The sequence below is a fragment of the Eutrema salsugineum genome, unplaced genomic scaffold, assembly GCF_000478725.1.
Source record: "Eutrema salsugineum unplaced genomic scaffold, Eutsalg1_0 scaffold_3, whole genome shotgun sequence".
In the NCBI taxonomy this organism is placed as follows: domain Eukaryota; kingdom Viridiplantae; phylum Streptophyta; class Magnoliopsida; order Brassicales; family Brassicaceae; genus Eutrema; species Eutrema salsugineum.
Genome location: NW_006256756.1, coordinates 12,875,201 through 12,892,087, shown reverse-complemented (window position 1 = coordinate 12,892,087; position 16,887 = coordinate 12,875,201). Strand labels below are relative to the sequence as shown.

Sequence of the window (16,887 nt, the reverse complement as noted above, 5' to 3'; positions counted from 1 at the left end):
ATTTTCAAGTCAAGTTCAAGGTTCCCACTTGATTAGAGTTGAGTTCAATTCAAACTTGCTTCTCAGATTCAAATCATTTCAGACTTTGCAAGCACAGAAATAGATTCACAAGCATATTCAATTCAAGTTCTCAAAGTGATGTACTCTCTAGAAAACCTATCATTACTCCTTGCAAGATGCAACCTACATGCAAATGCAATCTAGACTCAATCCTAAAAATGAGAATGCAACTACATGATCAATTTTTGTGTAAAATTTTCAGATTTTTCCATTTTTTTGGTTTTTATATGCACTTAGATGAATATGCAACTAGAATGTGACTCAAGACTCAAAGTGTAAAATAAGAAAATAGAAAACATGATTAGTAAAGGATAAAACTCCTCCCCCACACTTAAATAACACAGTCCCTTGTGTTATAAAAGTATGAGAAAGAAGTGAAACCAAAGCAAACAGGCAAAATGCAAAAGAAAAAGAAAATCTACATGCTATTTACAAGGTTTTGAGTGGTACCTAGTGGCTGTTGAAATCGGACCCCAATGAGTAGGAGGGGTTCGATGTGTGGCCGGACGGTGTTTCCCAAGAATGGTGGCTGGCCTCATCAGTCCCGTCGTCAAGATCTACCCAAGTGGTTCCATATGTGACCAAGGTTGTGCAGTTCATGGAACTCTCCCCAACTTCCTCTCTGTTCCTTGGTGAAACCGGTGCTGGAGCCCCACCTTTGCAAGGGTTTTCAAGCTTCTTGATCCTCTTCTTCATCTCCTTGATGCATTTGGCCATCTTGTGGATGGTTTTGTCTTGGTACTTGCACCATTGTTGGAGAATACCAATCTTCTGTTGAGCTCTGAACCCTGAAGTGCCTGGTTCCTCCCAGTTGTAATCATCAAAGTGATATCTGTTTCCACCAAAACGTTTTTGAGGTGGAGGCAGATCAGCATCTTGAGCACCAGCTGCACTTGTGGTAGCATCTTCAGCGGTTGCTTTGTTTCCCTTGGAGGCTTCTTCTCTGCGAGCTTGCTTGTATGTGAGGATTGGTGGATCAGTTTGGACATTGTACAGCTCTTCCTTCAGCAAGAAGAAGTGAATGTTCCTTTTAACTTTGACTGTGGTGATGGAGGGATTGGGTAGGAGAACTTGGGCTGGCTCACTGATGAGTGTCTTGAAGTTGTAGACTACCTTGGTACCCACTCTTCCTTGGAGAAAGCCAATCCTACACATATGTGCTTCATTAATCAGATCAAACTTTGCCTTGTTCTCCTTGAATCTGTACCCCATGGCTTTCAAGATCTTTGTTACCACCCATCCATGGGTCAGCTTTGCATCTTGCCTTGTGGAACCCCACATGCACTTTTTGTAGAACATCAAAGACCTTGCTAATTGAGATGCAAGGCAAAGTGGGTATTCATACCCTTCATAGGGTTCTCCATCTTCATGTGTTGGCATCAGCGGTCTCAGCCCTACACCAAGAAGCATCAGATCTCCTTTGTGAACTCTTCCAACATCAATCTTGAAGTAGAAGCTGTGAGAGAGAATCTTGTGTACATATCTCAGAACTGGATTCCTTATCCAAGAGGCCTTAGCTGTTCCAGCTGTGTACTTTCCAGAAGCAATTGATCTCCATAGGAGTTGGATCTCATCTTTTCTGAGATTGACCTGGTTGGATAGAAGTTCATTTCTAGGTGCTGAAAACCCAAAGATCTTATCCAATTCTCTGAATGACACTGAATACTCCTTCCCTTTCACAGTAAACTCCACATGTCCAAGCCCATCTCCTTGAATGATTCTTGAATCCCTTGGGTAGTAAATGAAAGCTTCAAAGGAGGCCAAGAACTCTTGGGACTCTTGCTCATAAGCGATTTCTCTCATCTCCAAAAGTGACTCAACACCCATGTTCCCAAGCAAAGTCTTGACATCTTCATAGAGGCCAATCTTCTTCAGAAAGTCCAAATCAGAGAATCTCCCTTGCTGGATTTCTATCTGCTGAAACTTAGCCAGATAATCAAGTGTTTCTGGTTCAGTTTTCTTGAACTTCTTTGATCCCTCTTCAATGGTGCCTTGGGAACCACCAGCTGAGCTGCTGGAGTCACTTTCAGTCTGTTCACTCTCAGATACCACAGCTAGCTGTTTCCCCTTTTTCTTGGAACCAGAAGCAACCACCAAAGCTCTTCCTTCAGGCCTTGTCCTTTTTGGCGCTGGATCACACTTTCCTTGCTTTGTGGTATTCTTTGCACCTTGACCTTTGTCTCTTGGCTTTGAAGTTCCTGAGACCAAACCTTTGCCTTTTGATGCAGGACCCTTCTTCTTGGCCAAAGAGTTGGTTCTTTCAGTCATCTGCCAAGAGATTCCCAAAAATATTGTTAGTACAAGGATAAGCCTCACAAAAGTCTTCAACATTTTGAAAAAAATTGTTGCAAGAATTGATATCAACAGCACATGAACAAGTTTCTCAAGCTAAGAATCAATCAAATAAATTCATAGCAATGCAAAAACAAGAGTGCAAAGCAGGGACTCAGCAAGAAACCAATTCATCTCTTTAAAAAAAAAAAAATCAATTTCTTTCATGAATAACTTGCAACAATTTTCAAAATTCAAGAACAAGTAATTACTAACAAAGTGCTCTGTTTTCCAAGACTATCTAGCACCCTAGCATTTGTAAAATTAATCCCAAGGTCTAAAACAACCTATCAAAATCGATTCCACACCTTAAAGTTCAAAAATCACCATTGAAGAGCATGGAAAGAGATGAATTTTAACAGGATGAAATACCTTGGGATTAAGATGCAACGAGTTCGAAATGCAATCAGGATGATGTTAACAACTCAAAAACGAACTCAGAGCACTTTGAATCAACAATTTTGGTGGAGAAATGAGAGAGATATGGTGAAAACAATGGAGAGAAATGAGAGAGAGAGTTGCAAACTCGGGTTTGTTGTGAGGGAGAGAGAGTGTGGGGCAGGGTCAAGCCTTTGGACTGGTGGTCAATAGATCTATTTTGACCAGGCAAGGCTTTGACCCGTCCTTTCCTCATTGACCGGCCTCCTTTCTCTCTCTTGTGCGTCCGGGAACCGTCGGGATCGAGCCGTGTGACCGTCTCGGTGCAGAACCGGAAATATTTTTGTGCTACCTGGTAATCCTCTGTCTAACCCGCACAACCATCCCGCAGCCTTTGTTACTTAGGCATTCTGGCCGTTCCTCTTTTTGCTGCGACTTGGTCTTCATATTTCCAGGTAGCACAACCATCCCGGAGTGAATTGAGAGTGCATGTGCGACTTGGTTTCCTATGTTCCCAGGTAGCACAACCATCCCGCAGCTTTTTGGACTTAAACAAAACGGCTTTTCTTTTCCTGCTGCGACCTGGTGTTCATGTTCCCAGCTAGCACGCCCATCTAGGAGTAAATTCCGAGTATATGTGCGGGTTGGTCTCCTTTACTCCCAGGTAGCACGACCATGTCGCAGGGTTTGTTACTTAGAACACTAGGCCATCTCTCTTCTGCTGCGACCTGGCCTCCGTGTTTCTAGGCCGCACACTTAACCCGGAGTAAATTCCGAGTAGATGTGCGGCCTAGCTCCCTCTCTTCTGACCCGCACTCCCAAGCCGCAGTAACTGGGACTTAAACATTTCGGGCTTCTCAAGGTTCTGGGCTCTTCATGCACTAACCCGCACACCTAGGTAGCACTGAGGCGTTCTTCAAGTTTTTCTGGCTTTAAACAGTCCTCTCAGCTCTCTCACATGCTCCATTCCATTCATCACAAGCTATGTCCTCCAAGGATCACCTAGTACCTGAGACCAACTCACAAAACCCATCAAAAAGTTCTAAAACATAAAGGAAAAGAGAAGAAATCAAAAGAACTATGTACAAAGATAAGCTTGGGGTGTCTCCCAAGAGCACTTTGTTTAAAGTCTCTAAGTTTGACTTTGAGAACCTGTTTAACAGGCTGGTGGATCAAGAAGAGGAACTGTTGTAGCTTCCTCTTTCCCTTGTGAAACTAAATAATGCTTGATTCTCTGTCCATTCACCACAAATTCCTGGCCATTCTTTCCTTCCAAGACAATGGCACCATAAGGCCTCACTTCAAGAACTTTGAAAGGTCGAGACCACCTAGACTTAAGCTTTCCTGGAAACAACTTAAGTCTGGAGTTGAAAAGCAAGACCAAATCACCATACTTGAATTCTCTCTTCAGAATCTTTTGATCATGCAGGACCTTGGTCTTCTCCTTATAGATCTTTGAGCTTTCAAAAGCTTCAAGCCTGATCTCCTCAAGTTCATGAAGTTGCATGATCCTTTTCTCTTGAGCTGTCTTGATATCAAAGTTTAGAAACTTCACAGCCCACATAGCTTTGTACTCCAACTCAACAGGAAGGTGGCAGCTCTTCCCATATAGCAAACTGAATGGTGATGTTCCAATTGGAGTTTTAAAGGCAGTCCTGTAAGCCCATAATGCATCATCTAGCCTTTTGCTCCAATCTTTTCTGCTTGAGCTAACAGTCCTCTCAAGAATGGCCTTGATCTGTCTATTGGATACTTCAACCTGGCCACTAGTTTGAGGATGATATGGAGTAGCTATCTTGTGTTTAACTCCATGCTTTCTCAATAAACCTTCCAGAGTCTTGTTCAAAAAATGGGATCCTCCATCAGAGATGACAACCCTTGGAACTCCAAACCTTGGGAAGATGATGCTCTTGAACAGCTTCACTACAACCTTGGAATCATTGGTAGGGGAAGCAATGGCCTCAACCCATTTGGACACATAGTCCACAGCAACAAGGATGTACTGATTTCCATAGGATGAAATGAAAGGTCCCATAAAGTCAATCCCCCAGCAATCAAAGATCTCAACTTCTAGAATGGGGTTTTGAGGCATCTCACTTCTCTTAGATATGTTCCCATGCCTCTGACAGGCATCACATGCTGAAACCACCAACTGGGCATCTTTGAACATTGTAGGCCACCAAAACCCACTTTGAAGAACCTTTGCCACAGTTTTGAATGCCCCCATGTGACCTCCAAAAGCGGAACCATGACATTCTTGCAACACAGGTTGCATCTCCTCTTCAGCAAGGCACCTTCTATATAGCTGATCCTTGTTCAGAATATAGAGGTAGGGCTCATCCCAATAGTATCTCTGGACATCTCTGAAGAACTTTTTCCTCTTGTAAGCATCTAATTCAGGAGGCTCCACCCCACATGCAAGATAGTTCACTATGTCTGCAAACCACGGCATCCTCCTTTCTTGAATGCTCTCTACTTCCTCAAACTCCAAGTAGGAATGGAGCACCATCAGAGACTCTTCAGGCAACGCATCATCTATGGGGACTTTTTCTTCAATCCTCAGCCTTGAGAGATGGTCTGCAGCCCCATTCTCAATCCCCTTTTTATCAAGCACCTCCATATCAAACTCCTGGAGCAATAAAACCCATCTCAACAGCCTTGGCTTGGCATCTTTCTTGGTCATCAAGTACCTGAGGGCTGCATGATCAGTATACACAATGACCTTTGATCCCACCAGGTAGCTTCTGAACTTATCAAAGGCAAAAACTATTGCCAGCATTTCCTTTTCAGTTGTAGCATACTTTTCTTGGGCAGAATCAAGTGTTCTACTGGCATAGTAGATCACATGCAGCTTCTTGTCCCTCTTCTGTCCAAGTACTGCTCCAACAGCAAAGTCAGAAGCATCTGTCATGACATCAAAAGGTAGGGACCAGTCTGGTGCCTGAACTATTGGTGCACTAACCAATGCCTCCTTGATCAACTTAAAGGCTTCTTCACATTCAGCATCAAAGATGAAGTCCACCTCCTTACACAACAGTCTTGTTAAGGGCCTGGCAATCCTTGAGAAGTCCTTTATGAATCTTCTATAAAACCCTGCATGACCAAGGAAGCTCCTTATCCCTTTAACTGAAGTGGGGGTTTGCAGATTCACCATCACTTCCACCTTTGCCTTATCAACCTCAATACCCTTTTCAGAGATCTTGTGCCCAAGAACTATTCCTTCTTGCACCATGAAATGACACTTCTCCCAGTTCAGCACCAAGTTGTGCTGCTCACATCTCTCCAACACCTGTGTCAAATTAGAGAGACAATCCGAGAAGGAGGAGCCATAGACACTAAAGTCATCCATGAACACCTCAACTTTCTCTTCAATAATGTCAGAGAAAATGTGCATCATACATCTTTGAAAAGTGGCCGGTGCATTACATAAACCGAAGGGCATTCTCCTATAAGCATAAGTGCCATAAGGGCATGTGAATGTTGTTTTCTCTTGATCCCGGGGGTCTATGGAAATTTGGAAGAACCCCGAGTACCCATCGAGAAAACAAAAATAAGGATGATTAGCTAACCTTTCAAGCATTTGATCAATGAATGGTAAAGGGAAATGATCTTTTCTAGAAGCAGAATTCAATTTCCTATAGTCAATGCACATGCGATGGCCAGTTATGGTTCTTTGAGCTATGAGTTCATCCTTGTCGTTTTTCACCACTGTGATCCCACCTTTCTTGGGCACAACATGAACAGGAGACACCCATCTTGAGTCAGAGATTGGGTAAATTATCCCTGCATAAGAAGCTTTAGTATCTCCGTTCTGAACCACTTCCTAAGGTTGGGGTTAAGTCTACGTTGGTGCTCAATAGAGGACATGGCTTAGTCCTCCAGGTGGATCCTGTGGGTGCATATATCAGGAGAGATTTCCTCTAATGTCTGCCAAGGAATACCCTATGGCTCTCCTAAATTTCCTTTATTTCACTAAGTAATGCACGTTCCTCATGCTCCAGCAAGTTATCATTTATGATCACGGAAAAAGTAGAGTTCAGGCCTAAGAACGCATACCTGAGCCCTGTTGGTAGAGGCTTGAGCTCAACAGAGGGTGCATCAGCCTCATTCCAGTCCTGGTCCAGGTTGCTTTGGCTGGTGACTGATTCCTTGATAGCAAAGACTTCAGAGCCTCTTTGTTCCAGCTCCAAAAACCTTGTTTCAGGACCCAGCTCTCTTGCATTGTCCAGATACAGCTTATACCCTTCACTTGCTTCAGCCAAGAGCTCATTCTCTCCTTGTTCTTGAGTTAGAGCAGCTTGAAGAGGATCCTCAGTGTTCAGTTCCTCAAGCAACTCATCAGCCAACTGGTCCATTGTCTCCACATAGAAACATTGACCTTCAATGGTGGGTTTCTTCATCATCTCATTCACATCAAACTTGAGCCTTTCAGACCCAAGTTGAAGCTCTATTATCCCACCTCTCACATCAATAATAGCTCCTGCAGTGGCTAAGAATGGCCTGCCCAAGATGAGAGGATCTACTGGTTCCTCATCCATTTCCAGCACAACAAAATCTGTTGGAACCTCAAAACCACCTATCTTGAGAGGTAGATCTTCCAACATACCAACAGGCAATCTAACTGATCTATCTGCAAGGATAAGAGAAATCCTTGAGGGTTTGAAAACTCTAAAGCCCAACTTCTTAGCTATGGAGAATGGCATCAAGCTGACTGATGCTCCTAAATCACAAAGACATCCAGAGAATAGAAGAGGTCCAATGGCACAAGGGAGTGTGAAGCTCCCTGGATCAGTTAACTTCCTTGGAATGGACTTCTTCTGAATGATAGCACTGCATTCATGACTTAGTACTACCATGCCTTGAAGCTCTTTTGTCTTGTTCAGAATTGCATCCTTCAAGAACTTCCCCATCTTCGGCATCATTAAGAATGCATCAATGAGAGGCATTGTGAGTGGTGTCTCTTTGAGTGCCTTCTCAAATACAGCTCTTGCCTTGTTCACTAGTTGCTTCTTAAATCTCCCTGGAAATGGGAGCTTGGGTTGGTATGGAGGTGGTGGCACATACTTCTTCTCTGGTTCTGGTTCCTTTGCTACCTCTTTACCCTTTTCTGTCCTTGGTTTCTCAGCAACTTGATCATCCTTTAAGGCTGCCTCCCCCTCAGGTTGATCATTGTCCTCAATGATCACTTTGTTGTTCTCAATACCAGGTAACTCCTTGCCACTCCTCAGTGTAATGGCTTTGGCATATTCCTTGGGGTTGGGTTCTGGTTTTCCAGGTAGGTGACCTTGGTTCCTTGAGCTTGATGCCTGGTTTTGCTTCAGTTCCTTGATTTCCTGCTGCATAGTCTGTTGACCCTGAAGTAGTTGTTGCAGAATACCAACCATATCTGTACCCATCTGTGGCTGCTGTTGAACCATTGGTGGCTGAAACTGTTGTTGAACCGGCGCCTGCTGTTGGAACTGTGGTGGACCAAACCCTGGTGGTGCCTTTGGCTGCTGTGAAGTGTAACCAGTGCCCTGAAATGTTTGCTGTTGCTGACCAAAACTCTGATTCTGACCAAATTGATTCTTGGGTTGGAATGACCCTTGAAAGTTGTTCTTGGGAACAAAGTTCTTTGGAGCTTGAGAATTGGGATAAACCTGGTCTTGTGGGTTTGCTACATTGGTGTTCCTGTAAGAGAGGTTTGGATTGGCATTACCATACTGATATCTTTGGAACCTCTGATTCCCAATGTAGTTGAGCTCCTCTTGGGTAAGACCTTCTTCACTTATGTTCTCAAAGATTTGAGAAGGTTCCTCATACTCTCCAACAAAATTTATTGGCTTCTGGGTGGTGAATTTCAGCTTGTCTAATTCACTCCTCAACTCCTTAACTTCTCTGGTGAGCCTCTGTTTTGAGCTTGAACCTTCAGACCTATTTGATCTGTCATAGTCTTCACCATAAGTATCATTGCTCAATGCTAAGTTCTCCACTAGCTCTAAAGCAGCATGTATCTCTTTACCCAGAAAGTTCCCATTGGAAGCAGTATCTAGCTGGTTTCTAATCTTGGGAAGAGCTCCCCTATAAAGTGTGCTGAGAAGAGAAGCCTCACTAAACCCATGGTGTGGGCATTGGTTTGTGTAGCTCCTGAATCTCTCATATGCTTCACCAAAACTTTCATTGCTGTGCTGAGTGAAGCTAGAGATTTGGTTCCTCAGTTTTGCAGTTCTTGAGGTAGAGAAGAACTTAGATAAGAAGGCTTGCTTGCATTGCTCCCAGGTTTGAATGGAGCCTCTTGGAAGATTCTTCTCCCATTGATGAGCTTTATCACCAAGACTGAATGGGAATAGTCTTAGCTTAAAGCTGTCTTCTGAAACTCCATTTATCTTGGTCAGATCACACACCTTATCAAACTGGTCCAAGTGTTCCAAGGGATCTTCCATTGCTAACCCATGGAACTTTGAGTTCTGGACCATATTCAGCAATGATGCTTTCACTTCAAAGTTGTTGTTTTGCACAGGTGGTGCCTGAATACCAGCTCCATACTGATGAGCATTGGCCCTGTCATTCTCTCCAACATAGACTTGGGGTTGCTCATATCTTCTTTGCTGTGGTTGGAAAGGGTGGGGTTGGTGGTGCACCTGGTGTCTTTGCTGAACATTGGCCTGATGCCTCTGTTGATGAGCTTGAGCTTGTCCCTGGTGGACATAAGCTTGTTGATGGTGCACCTGTTCCTGCTGAACATTACCCTGGTGAAGCCCTTGACCAACTCCAATACCAGCTCCATGACCTTGAGCCTGTTGCTCCTGAACTGGTTGTTGTATATCTACCACGTGATCTTCTTGTTCTGCCATCTCAGTCTGATCAATTTGTCTACCACGTCTGTCTCTTATCCTCCTTGGTACCAAAAGGTTGATGTTGTCGTTTAGAGGAAAAGGAGGACCACAGCTTCTTGATCTAGACCTGGTGTTCATACACCTGAAATCACAAACAGAACTTGAAAGGAATCAGTAAAAACAAGAAAGTAAGCACTTGATCTCAAGAACAGATCAGAGCTTAATGCTAATCAAACCACAATTTGGCAACGGCGCCAATTGATAGACAAGACTTTTTAAGGTCTCAGGGCTATCAATCCCCTTGTCAATGTAGCACAAAGAGGTTTATCAATCCAGATGTGGTGTTAGACACTAAGCTATATGATCAAGTTCTTAATTCAAGCAAACAAGAGTGGGTTTTGATTAATCTAGAGAAAACTATAAACATAAACAGGATTAAAGACTAATGACAATGACAAATGATATGATGTGAATATGATATGATGGAGGCATGAGATTCTAGACATGATAGTTGGTCAGGGTGCTTTGGTGTTAAACTAGAGATGCTGATGACAATGATGAGACATGATTCAAGTGATTAAAAACTCTAATCTAGGTTAATCCTCTCATGAAGGTATTAACCCCTATACTAATCCATTTTCAAACCAAATTCCCATTTGTGAAATATGAACCAATATGCATTAATAAACAGTTCTCAATGATCATTCAAGCATTTAACAAATCATTCCCATGATGAAAAATTACTTAAACCTCTAACACAACTCTTTCAGGAATTTCATCAAACACTTTTGGTGCATGAAATTCCCAGAATCTAAATCTCAAGTGATTATCAAGGATCTAGCATAGAGAACAGTTGTTTAGAGAAATAAACCAATGAATCTAGCCCTAAGCACTCCTAATCTAACACTTTAGCACCCTAACCTACACATCTAGAACCTCATTAAGGTGACTACTCACTAATCATACTAATCTCTCTTAAACCTTTGCAAGTTGAGAAGATTAGCATGATTAATGATGAGAAATGGAGATGGAGATGATAGATTCAAAAGAAAACAGCTTTAAACACCCAGATCTCTTTAAACTCTCTTGATTAAACACTCAAATATAGATATTTCTCTTCTTAATGGAGTCTTTTTCACAAAAGAGGCAAGAGACAAAGGGAATAAAACTTAATTCTCTCCCAAAAAACCCTAAAAAGTATTTATACTTCCTTAAAAACGAACCGGGTCAGCCCGGAACAAACCGGGTCCTGACCCGGCTTTAATGGATAAAGTGGGAATTACTGCGGGTTGGTCCAGTATGTCCCAGGTCGCACACCTAAGTCGCAGTAGATGAAGACTTGTCTTGTGAAGCCTGAATCGCCTTGTCTTAGCCGCACGCCTAAGTAGGAGTGTTTTGCGAGTGTTGCTGCGGCTTGGTCTCCTTCCTCTCCAACTCGCAGGGCTAAGGCGGTTTCTGGGGAATGTACAAACTGTGCGGGTTGGTCTCTATTGCACCTAGGTCGCAGGCTCAAGTCGGAGTGATTTGCGAGTGATCGTGCGGCATAATTCCAGGCGCGGCTAACTCGCATGCCTAAGTCGCACGATTGTGGACTTAGCATTTCTCTTGCTCTTGAGCTTCAGACCTCTTCCAGTGATAGTTTACCCGCACATATCAACTCGCAGCATCAGCATTCAGGCGTTCATCTTCAGGCCTGCGGGTTAACCAAGTCGCAAGACCATCTCGCAGCATCCAGAGCAGCTTAGACCACTTCGGATTCCGGAGAGTGTAACTCCTATGAGACTAGTCCGAATTGAATGATTTTGGTTGCAGAAGACAGAGGACTCATTTATCTCCAACTTTGGTGAAGGAAGCTTCGGTGCTTGGGAAGTGTAAGGCTTCCTGGAGGGCATATCTTTGCAGTGCATGTACACGACCAGAGAGAGGCGTCTAGACATGTGTCCATTCCGGAGACCGTATCTTTCTGCTCATAGATCCGAATTGAATGCTCTTGGACGTTCTGGAAAGAAGACTCGAATGTCTCTGGTTCTCATGAAGGACCCGGAAACTAAATCTGCCTGGAAGTGCACCGTCCTTCGCATCCTTTAGGACTGATCTGCTCGGTCCGGAATACCTGCGAGACTGGGGTTCCTTCCGACAAGCTTATCTCTCTGCTCACGCGTCCGAATTCCACGATTCCACTTGCTAAGAGACCGTGATGCAATGCTCTCCAACTTCTATGAAGCACCCGCCTCCCCGGACAGGCGATTTCTGAGACACGTTCACACCCGAAGATTTTGGCCGATACACTTCATTCGCGGTACATGAAAATGGCCGGTAAAGCTTCCCGCGGTACATGGAAATGGCCGGTAAAACCTTCCTGGCCAGCGAGAATGGCCGATAACCTCCCAGGACCCAATTTTCCACTTTTTCAAGCTTTGCTCACCATTCCACCTCCTGGATTCATCTTTTCAGCTCCATATTCACCTGATAGACACTCAAAACATGCAATAGACTCATTGGGACCTAATGCATCTCCTAAGTTCTAAAACAAACCCTAAGGATCTAAAATGCATGAAATAAAACATGATTTGGAATGATTTATGCAACCTTAATGATGCAAATTATGAAAATATCACTAATGCACCGGATCCCATCAGAACTCCGCAGTTAAGCGTTCTTGGGCGAGAGTAGTACTAGGATGGGTGACCTCCCGGGAAGTCCTCATGTTGCACTCCTTTTTTGTTTCGCTTGATTCTTTTGTTTTTTTTTAGGTCTTTTCATTTGAAATACAAGGCATCTTTCGAACGACGCCATTTCGAGATCGTGTGGAACAACGCCTCCTACAGCAACTTTTTGGAAAGCCCCAAGTGTGCTCTCTAGCGTGTCCAAGGGTCTAAAGACCATGGGTGCGGTTTACAAGGCCAAAATTTTGAGTTGTAGACCCTCTTCCGGGCCCTTTTCTAAAACATAAGCCCGAGTTTAAGTGTCGTCAAACGTGGTGTCCTAACTTATATCTTGGCATGAATGCTCGTCGCAGCTCGGCGGAAAAGCCATATAAACAGTGCAACACATGAGAAGAGATTCATTGCGGACTCAAAGGCAAAGGATATATGCTATTGCGATACATATACTATCGGGTGCAGTCATACCAGCACTAATGCACCGGATCCCATCAGAACTCCGCAGTTAAGCGTGCTTGGGCGAGAGTAATTCTAGGATGGGTGACCTCCCGGGAAGTCCTCGTGTTGGACTCCTTTTTTGTTCCTCTTGATTCTTTTTTTTTTTTAGGTCTTTTCATTTGAAATACAAGGCATTTTTCGAACGACGCCATTTCGAGATCGTGTGGAACAACGCCTCCTACAGCAACTTTTTGGAAAGCCCCAAGTGTGCTTTCTGGCGTGTCCAAGGGTCTAAAGACCATGGGTGCGGTTTACAAGGCCAAAATTTTGAGTTTTAGACCCTCTTCCGGACCCTTTTATAAAACATAAGCCCCTGTTTAAGTGTCGTCAAACGTGGTGTCCTAACTTACATATCTTGACATGAATGCTGGTCGCGGCTGGGCGGGAAAAGCCATATAAATAGTGCAACACACGTGAAGAGATTTCATTGCGGACTCAAAACCAAAGGATATATGCTATTGCGATACATATACTAACATGTGCGATCATACCAGCACTAATGCACCGGATCCCATCAGAACTCCGCAGTAAAGCGTGCTTGGGCGAGAGTTGTACTACGATGGGTGACCTCCTTGGAAGTCCTCGTCTTGCACCCCTTTTTTGTTCCTTTTGATTCTTTGTTTTTTTTTGGGTCTTTTCATTTGAAAAACAAGGCATCTTCCGAACGACGCTATTTCTAGACCGTGTGGAACCATGCCTCCTACAGCAACTTTTTGGAAAGACCCAAGTGTGCTCTCTGGCTTGTCCAAGGGTCTAAAGACCATGAGTGCGGTTTACAAGGCCAAAATTTTGAGTTTTAGACCCTCTTCCAGGCCATTTTCTAAAACATAAGCCCCGGTTCGTTAAACGTGGTTGTCCTAACTTATATATCTTGGCATGAATGCTCGTCGCAGCTGGGCGGAAAAGCCATATAAAAAGTGCAACACATGCGAAGAGATTTCATTGCGGACTCAAAGCCAAAGAATATATGCTATTGCAATACATATACTATCGGGTGCGATCATACCAGCACTAATGCACCGGATCCCGGCAACGCGACCCTATGAAAGCGTGCTTGGGCGAGAGTTGTACTACGATGGGTGACCTCCTTGGAAGTCCTCGTCTTGCACCCCTTTTTTGTTCCTTTTGATTCTTTGTTTTTTTTGGGTCTTTTCATTTGAAAAACAAGGCATCTTTCGAACGACGCCATTTCGAGATCGTGTGGAACAACGCCTCCTACAGCAACTTTTTAGAAAGCCCCAAGTGTGCTCTCTGGCGTGTCCAAGGGTCTAAAGACCATGGGTGCGGTTTACAAGGCCAAAATTTTGAGTTTTAGAGCCTCTTCTGGGCCATTTTCTAAAACATAAGCCCCGGTTCGTTAAACATGGTGTCCTAACTTATATATCTTGGCATGAATGCTTGTCGCAGCTGGGCGGAAAAGCCATATAAACAGTGCAACACACGCGAAGAGATTTCATTGCAGTCTCAAAGCCAAAGCATATATGCTATTGCGATACATATACTAACGGGTGCGATCATACCAGCAGTAATGCACCGGTTCCCATCAGAACTCCGCAGTAAGCGTGCTTGGGCGGGAGTAGTACTAGGATGGTTGACCTCCCGGGAAGTCCTCGTGTTGCACTCCTTTTTTGTTCCTCTTGATTCTTTTGTTTTTTTTTTTGGGTCTTTTCATTTGAAAAACAAGGCATCTTCCGAACGACGCCATTTCTAGACCGTGTGGAACCATGCCTCCTATAGCAACTCTAAAGACCATGGGTGCGGTTTACAAGGCCAAAATTTTGAGTTTTAGAGCCTCTTCTGGGCCCTTTTCTAAAACATAAGCCCCTGCTTAAGTGTCGTCAAACATGGTGTCCTAACTTATATATCTTGGCATGAATGCTGGTCGCGGCTGGGCGGGAAAAGCCATATAAACAGTGCAACACACGCGAAGAGATTTCATTGCGGACTCAAAACCAAAGGATATATGCTATTGCGATACATATACTAACAGGTGCGATCATACCAGCACTAATGCACCGGATCCCATCAGAACTCCGCAGTAAAGCGTGCTTGGGCGAGAGTTGTACTACGATGGGTGACCTCCTTGGAAGTCCTCGTCTTGCACCCCTTTTTTGTTCCTTTTGATTCTTTGTTTTTTTTTGGGTCTTTTCATTTGAAAAACAAGGCATCTTCCGAACGACGCCATTTCTAGACCGTGTGGAACCATGCCTCCTACAGCAACTTTGTGGAAAGGGCCAAGTGTGCTCTCTGGCTTGTCCAAGGGTCTTAAGACCATGGGTGCGGTTTACAAGGCCAAAATTTTGAGTTTAAGACCCTCTTCCGGGCCCTTTTCTAAAACGTAAGCCCCGGTTTAAGTTTCGTCAAACGTGGTGTCCTAACTTATATATCTTTTCATGAATGCTTGTCGCAGCTGGGCGGAAAAGCCATATAAACAGTGCAACACACGCGAAGAGATTTCATTGCAGTCTCAAAGCCAAAGCATATATGCTATTGCGATACATATACTAACGGGTGCGATCATACCAGCAGTAATGCACCGGTTCCCATCAGAACTCCGCAGTAAGCGTGCTTGGGCGGGAGTAGTACTAGGATGGTTGACCTCCCGGGAAGTCCTCGTGTTGCACTCCTTTTTTGTTCCTCTTGATTCTTTTGTTTTTTTTTTTTGGGTCTTTTCATTTGAAAAACAAGGCATCTTCCGAACGACGCCATTTCTAGACCGTGTGGAACCATGCCTCCTATAGCAACTCTAAAGACCATGGGTGCGGTTTACAAGGCCAAAATTTTGAGTTTTAGAGCCTCTTCTGGGCCCTTTTCTAAAACATAAGCCCCTGCTTAAGTGTCGTCAAACATGGTGTCCTAACTTATATATCTTGGCATGAATGCTGGTCGCGGCTGGGCGGGAAAAGCCATATAAACAGTGCAACACACGCGAAGAGATTTCATTGCGGACTCAAAACCAAAGGATATATGCTATTGCGATACATATACTAACAGGTGCGATCATACCAGCACTAATGCACCGGATCCCATCAGAACTCCGCAGTAAAGCGTGCTTGGGCGAGAGTTGTACTACGATGGGTGACCTCCTTGGAAGTCCTCGTCTTGCACCCCTTTTTTGTTCCTTTTGATTCTTTGTTTTTTTTGGGTCTTTTCATTTGAAAAACAAGGCATCTTCCGAACGACGCCATTTCTAGACCGTGTGGAACCATGCCTCCTACAGCAACTTTGTGGAAAGCGCTAAGTGTGCTCTCTGGCTTGTCCAAGGGTCTAAAGACCATGAGTGCGGTTTACAAGGCCAAAATTTTGAGTTTAAGACCCTCTTCCGGGCCCTTTTCTAAAACGTAAGCGCCGGTTTAAGTTTCGTCAAACGTGGTGTCCTAACTTATATATCTTGGCATGAATGCTCGTCGCAGCTGGGCGGAAAAGCCATATAAAAAGTGCAACACATGCGAAGAGATTTCATTGCGGACTCAAAGCCAAAGAATATATGCTATTGCAATACATATACTATCGGGTGCGATCATACCAGCACTAATGCACCGGATCCCATCAGAACTCCGCAGTAAAGCGTGCTTGGGCGAGAGTTGTACTACGATGGGTGACCTCCTTGGAAGTCCTCGTCTTGCACCCCTTTTTTGTTCCTTTTGATTCTTTGTTTTTTTTGGGTCTTTTCATTTGAAAAACAAGGCATCTTCCGAACGACGCCATTTCTAGACCGTGTGGAACCATGCCTCCTACAGCAACTTTGTGGAAAGCGCCAAGTGTGCTCTCTGGCTTGTCCAAGGGTCTAAAGACCATGGGTGCGGTTTACAAGGCCAAAATTTGGAGTTTAAGACCCTCTTCCGGGCCCTTTTATAAAACGTAAGCCCCAGTTTAGGTTTCGTCAAACGTGGTGTCCTAACTTATATATCTTGGCATGAATGCTTGTCGCAGCTGGGCGGAAAAGCCATATAAACAGTGCAACACACGCGAAGAGATTTCATTGCAGTCTCAAAGCCAAAGCATATATGCTATTGCGATACATATACTAACGGGTGCGATCATACCAGCAGTAATGCACCGGTTCCCATCAGAACTCCGCAGTAAGCGTGCTTGGGCGGGAGTAGTACTAGGATGGTTGACCTCCCGGGAAGTCCTCGTGT

The 16,887-nt window shown here is 44.1% G+C and overlaps 8 non-coding genes and 3 pseudogenes across 8 annotated transcripts; all 11 read left to right on the top strand.

Annotated features, from left to right (window-relative positions):
* Positions 1-8,862: 8,862 nt before the first annotated feature.
* On the top strand, positions 8,863-8,969 carry LOC112085573. The gene has a single exon (XR_002898876.1). It is a non-coding gene; the product is annotated as a small nucleolar RNA R71 (small nucleolar RNA).
* A 3,216-nt stretch (positions 8,970-12,185) lies between these two features.
* LOC112085802 lies at positions 12,186-12,301 on the top strand (annotated as a pseudogene).
* Positions 12,302-12,701: 400 nt separating this feature from the next.
* Positions 12,702-12,820, top strand: LOC112085656. The gene has a single exon (XR_002898956.1). It is a non-coding gene; the product is annotated as a 5S ribosomal RNA (ribosomal RNA).
* A 402-nt stretch (positions 12,821-13,222) lies between these two features.
* Positions 13,223-13,341, top strand: LOC112085621. The gene has a single exon (XR_002898922.1). It is a non-coding gene; the product is annotated as a 5S ribosomal RNA (ribosomal RNA).
* A 396-nt stretch (positions 13,342-13,737) lies between these two features.
* Positions 13,738-13,857, top strand: LOC112085814 (annotated as a pseudogene).
* A 394-nt stretch (positions 13,858-14,251) lies between these two features.
* On the top strand, positions 14,252-14,369 carry LOC112085723. The gene has a single exon (XR_002899022.1). It is a non-coding gene; the product is annotated as a 5S ribosomal RNA (ribosomal RNA).
* A 364-nt stretch (positions 14,370-14,733) lies between these two features.
* Positions 14,734-14,852, top strand: LOC112085575. Its single transcript, XR_002898878.1, has one exon. It is a non-coding gene; the product is annotated as a 5S ribosomal RNA (ribosomal RNA).
* Positions 14,853-15,254: 402 nt separating this feature from the next.
* Positions 15,255-15,372, top strand: LOC112085712. The gene has a single exon (XR_002899011.1). It is a non-coding gene; the product is annotated as a 5S ribosomal RNA (ribosomal RNA).
* Positions 15,373-15,737: 365 nt separating this feature from the next.
* On the top strand, positions 15,738-15,856 carry LOC112085564. The gene has a single exon (XR_002898867.1). It is a non-coding gene; the product is annotated as a 5S ribosomal RNA (ribosomal RNA).
* Positions 15,857-16,257: 401 nt separating this feature from the next.
* On the top strand, positions 16,258-16,376 carry LOC112085519. Its single transcript, XR_002898823.1, has one exon. It is a non-coding gene; the product is annotated as a 5S ribosomal RNA (ribosomal RNA).
* A 401-nt stretch (positions 16,377-16,777) lies between these two features.
* Positions 16,778-16,887, top strand: LOC112085780 (annotated as a pseudogene).